Source organism: Ruditapes philippinarum, unplaced genomic scaffold (assembly GCF_026571515.1).
Source record: "Ruditapes philippinarum isolate M1 unplaced genomic scaffold, ASM2657151v2 ctg7988_1_1_1_1, whole genome shotgun sequence".
NCBI classification, from domain to species: Eukaryota; Metazoa; Mollusca; class Bivalvia; order Venerida; family Veneridae; genus Ruditapes; species Ruditapes philippinarum.
The window spans coordinates 47,576-56,337 of record NW_026866179.1 but is presented as its reverse complement, the minus strand read 5'-3'; positions in this window follow the sequence as shown (position 1 = coordinate 56,337).

The following is an 8,762-nucleotide window of genomic DNA, read 5'->3' as shown; positions in this document are numbered from 1 at the left end:
TTTTTGAATGGTACGCTCGAGAAATTGATGTTTTTCGCAAAATTTACATAGAGAAAGAACAAATCGCCGCAGCAAAAATAAATAAGCCATGCGGAAATATCCTGGACTTATTCGTTGGGTTAGGGCTTTAAGCCTTTTTATGTGCAAAGATGACCCTCTCAAGTTGTACAAAATCAAATTTGCAACGGAATTGATGAAATGGTTTTTGAATGGTAGGCTCGTGAACATGATTTTTCCCCCGAAATTTACATAAAAATGACCTGGCCATGCGGAAATCTCCTGGACATTATCCTTAGATTAGGGTTTTAAGTCTTTTCATGTTCAAAGAAGACCCTCTCAAGTTGTACAAAATCAAACTTGCAACGGAATTGATTAAATGGTTTTTGAATGGTAGGCTCGAGAAATTGATGTTTTTCGCAAAATTTACATAGAGAAAGTACAAATCGCCGCAGCAAAAATAAATAAGCCATGCGGAAATATCCTGGACTTATTCGTTTGGTTAGGGCTTTAAGCCTTTTTATGTGCAAAGATGATCCTCTCAAGTTGTACATAATCAAATTTGCAACGGAATTGATGAAATGGTTTTTGAATGGTAGGCTCGTGAACATGTTTTTTTCCCCGAAATTTACATAAAAATGACCTGGCCATGCGGAAATCTCCTGGACATATTCCTTATATTAGGGTTTTAAGTCTTTTCATGTGCAAAGAAGACCCTCCAAGTTGTACAAAATCAAACTTGCAACGGAATTGATTAAATGGTTTTTGAATGGTAGGCTCGAGAAATTGATGTTTTTTCGCAAAATTTACATAGAGAAAGAACAAATCGCCGCAGCAAAAATAAATAAGCATGCGGAAATATCCTGGACTTATTTGTTGGGTTAGGGCTTTAAGCCTTTTTATGTGCAAAGATGACCCTCTCAAGTTGTACAAAATCAAATTTGCAACGGAATTGATGAAATGGTTTTTGAATGGTAGGCTCGTGAACATGATTGTTTCCCCGAAATTTACATAAAAATGACCTGACCATGCGGAAATCTCCTGGACATATTCCTTAAATTATGGTGATAAGTCTTTTCATGTGCAAAGAAGAGCCTCTCAAGTTGTACAAAATCAAACTTGCAACGGAATTGATTAAATGGTTTTTGAATGGTAGGCTCGAGAAATTGATGTTTTTCGCAAAATTTACATAGAGAAAGAACAAATCGCCGCAGCAAAAAAAAATAAGCCATGCGAAATATCCTGGACTTATTCGTTGGGTTAGGGCTTTAAGCCTTTTTATGTGCAAAGATGACGCTCCAAAGTTGTACAAAATCAAATTTGCAACGGAATTAATGAAATGGTTTTTGAATGGTAGGCTCGTGAACATGATTTTTTCCCGAAATTTAGATAAAAATGACCTTGCCATGCGGAAATCTCCTTGACATATTCCTTAGATTAGGGTTTTAAGTATTTTCATGTGCAAAGAATACCCTCTCAAGTTGTACAAAATCAAACTTGCAACGGAATTGATTAAATGGTTTTTGAATGGTAGGCTCGAGAAATTGATGTTTTTCGCAAAATTTACACAGAAAAAGAACAAATCGCCGCAGCATAAATAAATAAGTCATGCGGAAATATCCTGGACTTATTCGTTGGGTAAGGGCTTTAAGCCTTTTTTATGTGCAAAGATGACCCTCTCAAGTTGTACAAAATCAAATTTGCAACGGAATTGATGAAATGGTTTTTGAATGGTAGGCTCGAGAAATTGATGTTTTTCGCAAAATGTACAAAGCGAAAGACAAATCGCCGCTGCAAAAATAAATAAGCCATGCGGAAATATCCTCGAATTATTCGTCGGGTTAGGGCTTTAAGCCTTTTTATGTGCAAAGATGACCCTCTCAAGTTGTACAAAATCAAATTGCAACGGAATTGATGAAATTGTTTTTGAATGGTAGGCTCGTGAACATGATCTTTTCACCGAAATTTACATAAAAAATGACCTGGCCATGCGGAAATCTCCTGGACATATTCCTTAGATTAGGGTTTTAAGTCTTTTCATGTGCAAAGAATACCCTCTCAAGTTGTACAAAATCAAATTTGCAACGGAATTGATGAAATGGTTTTTGAATGGTAGGCTCGTGAACATTATTTTTTCCCCGAAATTTACATAAAAATGACCTGGCCATGCGGAATTCTCCTGGACATATTCCTTAGATTAGGGTTTTAAGTCTTTTTCATGTGCAAAGATGACCCTCTCAAGTTGTACAAAATCAAAGTTGCAACGGAATTGATTAAATGGTTTTTGAATGGTAGGCTCGAGAAATTGATGTTTTTCGCAAAATTTACATAGCGAAAGAACAAATTGCCGCTGCAAAAATAAATAAGCCATGCGGAAATATCCTCGAATTGTTCGTTGGGTTAGGGCTTTAAGCCTTTTTATATGCACAGATGACCCTCTCAAGTTGTACAAAATCAAATTTGCAACGGAATTGATGAAATGGTTTTTGAATGGTAGGCTCTTGAACATGATTTTTTTCCCCGAAATTTACATAAAAATGACCTGGCCATGCGGAAATCTCCTGGACATATTCCTTAGATTAGGGTTTTAAATCTTTTCATGTGCAAAGAATACCCTCTCAAGTTGTACAAAATCAAACTTGCAACGGAATTGATTAGATGGTTTTTGAATTGTAGGATCGAGAAATTGATGTTTTTCTGAAATTTTACATAGAGCAAGAACAAATCGCCGCAGCAAAAATAAATAAGCCATGCGGAAATATCCTGGACTTATTCGTTGGGTTAGGGCTTTAAGCCTTTTTATGTGCAAAGATGACCCTCTCAAGTTGTACAAAATCAAATTTGCAACGGAATTGATGAAATGTTTTTTGAATGGTAGGCTCGTGAACATGATTTTTTCACCGAAATTTACATAAAAAATGACCTGGCCATGCGGAAATCTCCTGGACATATTCCTTAGATTAGGGTTTTAAGTCTTTCCATGTGCAAAGAAGACCCTCTCAAGTTGTACAAAAAATCAAACTTGCAACGGAATTGATTAAATAGTTTTCGAATGGTAGGCTCGAGAAATTGATGTTTTTCGCAAAATTTACATACAGAAAGAACAAATCGCCGCAGCAAAAATAAATAAGCCATGCGGAAATATCCTGGAATTATTCGTTGGGTTAGGGCTTTAAGCCTTTTTATGTGCAAAGATGACCCTCTCAAGTTGTACAAAATCAAATTTGCAACGGAATTGATGAAATGGTTTTTTAATGGTAGGCTCGTGAACATGATTTTTTTCCCGAAATTTACATAAAAATGACCTGGCCAAGCGGAAATCTCCTGGACATATTCCTTAGATTAGGGTTTTAAGTATTTTCATGTGCAAAGAAGACCCTCTTAAGTTGTACAAAATCAAACTTGCAACGGAATTGATTAAATGGTTTTTGAATGGTAGGCTCGAGAAATTGATTGTTTTTCGCAAAATTTACATAGAGAAAGAACAAATCGCAGCAGCAAAAAAAATAAGCCATGCGAAATATCCTGGACTTATTCGTTGGGTTAGGGCTTTAAGCCTTTTTATGTGCAAAGATGACCCTCTCAAGTTGTACAAAATCAAATTTGCAACGAAATTGATGAAATGGTTTTTGAATGGTAGGCTCGTGAACATGATTTTTTTCCCCGAAATTTTACATAAAAATGACCTGGCCATGCGGAAATCTCCTGGACATATTCCTTAGATTAGGGTTTTAAGTCTTTTCATGTGCAAAGAAGACCCTCTCAAGTTGTACAAAATCAAACTTGCAACGGAATTGATTAAATGGTTTTTGAATGGTAGGATCGATAAATTGATGATTTTTCGCAAAATTTACATAGAGAAAGAACAAATCGCCGCAGCAAAAATAAATAAGCCATGCGGAAATATCCTGGACATAATCCTTAGTTTAGGGTTTTTTTGTCTTTCCATGTGCAAAGAAGACCCTCTCAAGTTGTAGAAAATCAAACTTGCAACGGAATTGATTAAATGGTTTTCGAATGGTAGGCTCGAGAAATTGATGTTTTTCGCAAAATTTACATAGAGAAAGAACAAATCGCCGCAACAAAAATAAATAAGCCATGCGGAAATATCCTGGAATTATTCGTTGGGTTAGGGCTTTAAGCCTTTTTATGTGCAAAGATGACCCTCTCAAGTTGTACAAAATCAAATTTGCAACGGAATTGATGAAATGGTTTTTGAATGGTAGGCTCGTGAACATGATTTTTCCCCGAAATTTACATAAAAATGACCTGGCCAAGCGGAAATCTCCTGGACATATTCCTTAGATTAGGGTCTTAAGTCTTTTCATGTGCAAAGAAGACCTCTCAAGTTGTACAAAATCAAACTTGCAACGGAATTGATTAAATGGTTTTTGAATGGTAGGCTCGAGAAATTGATGTTTTTGCAAAATTTACATAGAGAAAGAACAAATCGCCGCAGCAAAAATAAATAAGCCATGCGGAAATATCCTGGACTTATTCGTTGGGTTAGGGCTTTAAGCCTTTTTATGTGCAAAGATGACCCTCTCAAGTTGTACAAAATCAAATTTGCAACGGAAATTGATGAAATGGTTTTTGAATGGTAGGCTCGTGAACATGATTTTTTCCCCGAAATTTACATAAAAATGACCTGGCCATGCGGAAATCTCCTGGACATATTCCTTAGATTAGGGTTTTAAGTCTTTTCATGTGCAAAAAATACCCTCTCAAGTTGTACAAAATCAAACTTGCAACGGAATTGATTAAATGGTTTTGAATGGTAGGATCGAGAAATTGATGTTTTTTCTGAAAATTTACAATAGAGAAAGAACAAAATCGCCGCAGCAAAAATAAATAAGACCATGCGGAAATATCCTGGACTTATTCGTTGGGTTAGGGCTTTAAGCCTTTTTATGTGCAAAGATGACCCTCTCAAGTTGTACAAAATCAAATTTGCAACGGAATTGATGAAATGGTTTTTGAATGGTTGGCTCGTGAACATGATTTTTTCCCCGAAATTTACATAAAAATGACCTGGCCAAGCGGAAAATCTCCTGGACATATTCCTTAGATTAGGGTTTTTTTCTTTTCATGTGCAAAGAAGACCCTCTCAAGTTGTACAAAATCAAACTTGCAACGGAATTGATTAAATGGTTTTTGAATGGTAGGCTCGAGAAATTGATGTTTTTCGCAAAATTTACATAGAGAAAGAACAAATCGGCCGCAGCAAAAATAAATAAGCCATGCGGAAATATACTGGACTTATTCGTTGGGTTAGGGCTTTAAGCCTTTTTTATGTGCAAAGATGACCCTCTCAAAGTTGTACAAAATCAAATTTGCAATGAAACTGATGAAATGGTTTTTGAATGGTAGGCTCGTGAACATGATTTTTTCCCCGAAATTTACATAAAAATGACCTGGCCATGCGGAAAATCTCCTGGACATATTCCTTAGATTAGGGTTTTAAATCTTTTCATGTGCAAAGATGACCCTCTCAAGTTGTACAAAATCAAACAGTTTCAACGGAATTGATTAAATGGTTTTTGAATGGTAGGCTCGAGAAATTGATGTTTTTCGCAAAAATTTACATAGCAAAAGAACAAATCGCCGCGCTGCAAAAATAAATAAGCCATGCGGAAATATCCTCGAATTATTCGTTGGGTTAGGGCTTTAAGCCTTTTTATATGCACAGATGACCCTCTCAAGTTGTACAAAAATCAAATTTGCAACGGAATTTGATGAAATGGTTTTTGAATGGTAGGCTCGTGAACATGATTTTTTTTCCCCAAAATTTACATAAAAATGACCTGGCCATGCGGAAATCTCCTGGACATATTCCTTAGATTAGGGTTTTTAAGTCTTTTCATGTGCAAAGAATACCCTCTCAAGTTGTACAAAATCAAACTTGCAACGGAATTGATTAAATGGTTTTTGAATGGTTTAGGATCGAGAAATTGATGTTTTTCGGAAATTTTACATAGAGAAAGAACAAATCGCCGCAGCAAAAATAAATAAGCCATGCGGAAATATCCTGGACTTATTCGTTGGGTTAGGGCTTTAAGCCTTTTTATGTGCAAAGATGACCCTCTCAAGTTGTACAAAATCAAATTTGCAAAGGAATTGATGAAATAAGTTTTTGAATGGTAGGCTCGTGAACATGATTTTTCACGGAAATTTACAAAAAAAAAAGACCTGGCCATGCGGAAATCTCCTGGACATATTCCTTAGATAAGGGTTTTAAGTCTTTCCATGTGCAAAGAAGACCCTCTCAAGTTGTACAAAATCAAACTTGCAACGGAATTGATTAAATGGTTTTCGAATGGTAGGCTCGAGAAATTGATGTTTTTCGCAAAATTTACATAGAGAAAGAACAAATCGCCGCAGCAAAAATAAATAAAGCCATGCGGAAATATCCTGGAATTATTCGTTTGGTTAGGGCTTTAAGCCTTTTTATGTGCAAAGATGACCCTCTCAAGTTGTACAAAATCAAATTTGCAACGGAATTGATGAAATGGTTTTTTAATGGTAGGCTCGTGAACATGATTTTTTCCCGAAATTTACATAAAAATGACCTGGCCAAGCGGAAATCTCCTGGACATATTCCTTAGATTAGGGTTTTAAGTATTTTCATGTGCAAAGAAGACCCTCTCAAGTTGTACAAAATCAAACTTGCAACGGAATTGATTAAATGGTTTTTGAATGGTAGGCTCGAGAAATTGATGTTTTTTCGCAAAATTTACATAGAGAAAGAACAAATCGCCGCAGCAAAAATAAATAAGCCATGCGGAAATATCCTGGACTTAATTCGTTGGGTTAGGGCTTTAAGCCTTTTTATGTGCAAAGATGACCCTCTCAAGTTTGTACAAAATCAAATTTGCAACGAAATTGATGAAATGGTTTTTGAATGGGTAGGCTCGTGAAACATGATTTTTTTTCCCGAAATTTACATAAAAATGACCTGGCCATGCGGAAAATCTCCTGGACATATTCCTTAGATTAGGTTTTAAGTCTTTTCATGTGCAAAGAAGACCCTCTCAAGTTGTACAAAATCAAACTTGCAACGGAATTGATTAAATGGTTTTTGAATGGTAGGATCGATTAAATTGATGTTTTTCGCAAAATTTACATAGAGAAAGAACAAATCGCCGCAGCAAAAATAAATAAGCCATGCGGAAATATCCTGGATTTATTCGTTGGGTTAGGGTTTTAAGTCTTTTCATGTGCAAAGATGACCCTCTCAAGTTGTACAAAATCAAATTTGCAACGGAATTGATGAAATTGTTTTTGAATGGTAGGCTCGTGAACATGATTTTTTCACCGAAATTTACATAAAAATGACCTGGCCATGCGGAAATCTCCTGGACATATTCCTTAGATTAGGGTTTTAAGTCTTTGTATGTGTGCAAATAAGACCTCTCAAGTTGTACAAAATCAAACTTGCAACGGAATTGATTAAATGGTTTTCGAATGGTAGGCTCGAGAAAATTGATGTTTTTCGCAAAATTTACATAGAGAAAGAACAAATCGCCGCAGCAAAAATAAATAAGCCATGCGGAAATATCCTGGAATTTATTCGTTGGGTTAGGGCTTTAAGCCTTTTTGATGTGCAAAGATGACCCTCTCAAGTTGTACAAAATCAAATTTGCAACGGAATTGATGAAATGGTTTTTTGAATGGTAGGCTCGTGAATATGATTTTTTCCCCGAAATTTACATAAAAATGACCTGGCCATGCGGAAATCTCCTGGACATATATTCCTTAGATTAGGGTTTTAACTCTTTTCATGTGCAAAGAAGACCCTCTCAAGTTGTACAAAATCAAACTTGCAACGGAATTGATTAAATGGTTTTTGAATGGTAGGGTCGAGAAATTGATGTTTTTTCGCAAAAATTTACATAGAGAAAGAACAAATCGCCGCAGCAAAAATAAATAAGCCATTGCGGAAATATCCTGGACTTATTCGTTGGGTTAGGGCTTTAAGCCTTTTTATGTGCAAAGATGACCCTCTCAAGTTGAACAAAATCAAATTTTTGCAACGAAAATTGATGGAATGGTTTTTTGAATGGTAGGCTCGTGAACATATTTTTTCCCCGAAATTTACATAAAAATGACCTGGCCATGCGGAAATCTCCTGGACATATTCCTTAGATTAGGGTTTTAAGTCTTTTCATGTGCAAAGAATTACCCTCTCAAGTTGTACAAAATCAAACTTGCAACGGAATTGATTAAATGGTTTTTGAATGGTAGGCTCGAGAAATTGATGTTTTTCGCAAAATTTACATAGAGAAAGAACAAATCGCCGCAGCAAAAAATAAATAAGCCATGCGGAAATATTCCTGGACTTATTCGTTGGGTTAGGGCTTTAAGCCTTTTTATGTGCAAAGATGACCCTCTCAAGTTGTACAAAATCAAATTTTGCAACGGAATTGATGAAATGGTTTTTGAATGGTGTAGGCTCTGTGAACATGATTTTTTCCCCGAAATTTACATAAAAATGACCTGGCCATGCGGAAATCTCCTGGACATATTCCTTAGATTAGGGTTTTAAGTCTTTTTCATGTGCAAAAGAAGACCCTCTCAAGTTGTACAAAATCAAACTTGCAACGGAATTGATTAAATGGTTTTCGAATGGTAGGCTCGAGAAATTGATGTTTTTCGCAAAATTTACATAGAGAAAGAAATCAAATCGCCGCAGCAAAAATAAATAAGCCATGCGGAAAAATATCCTGGATTATTCGTCGGGTTAGGGTTTTAAGCCTTTTTCATGT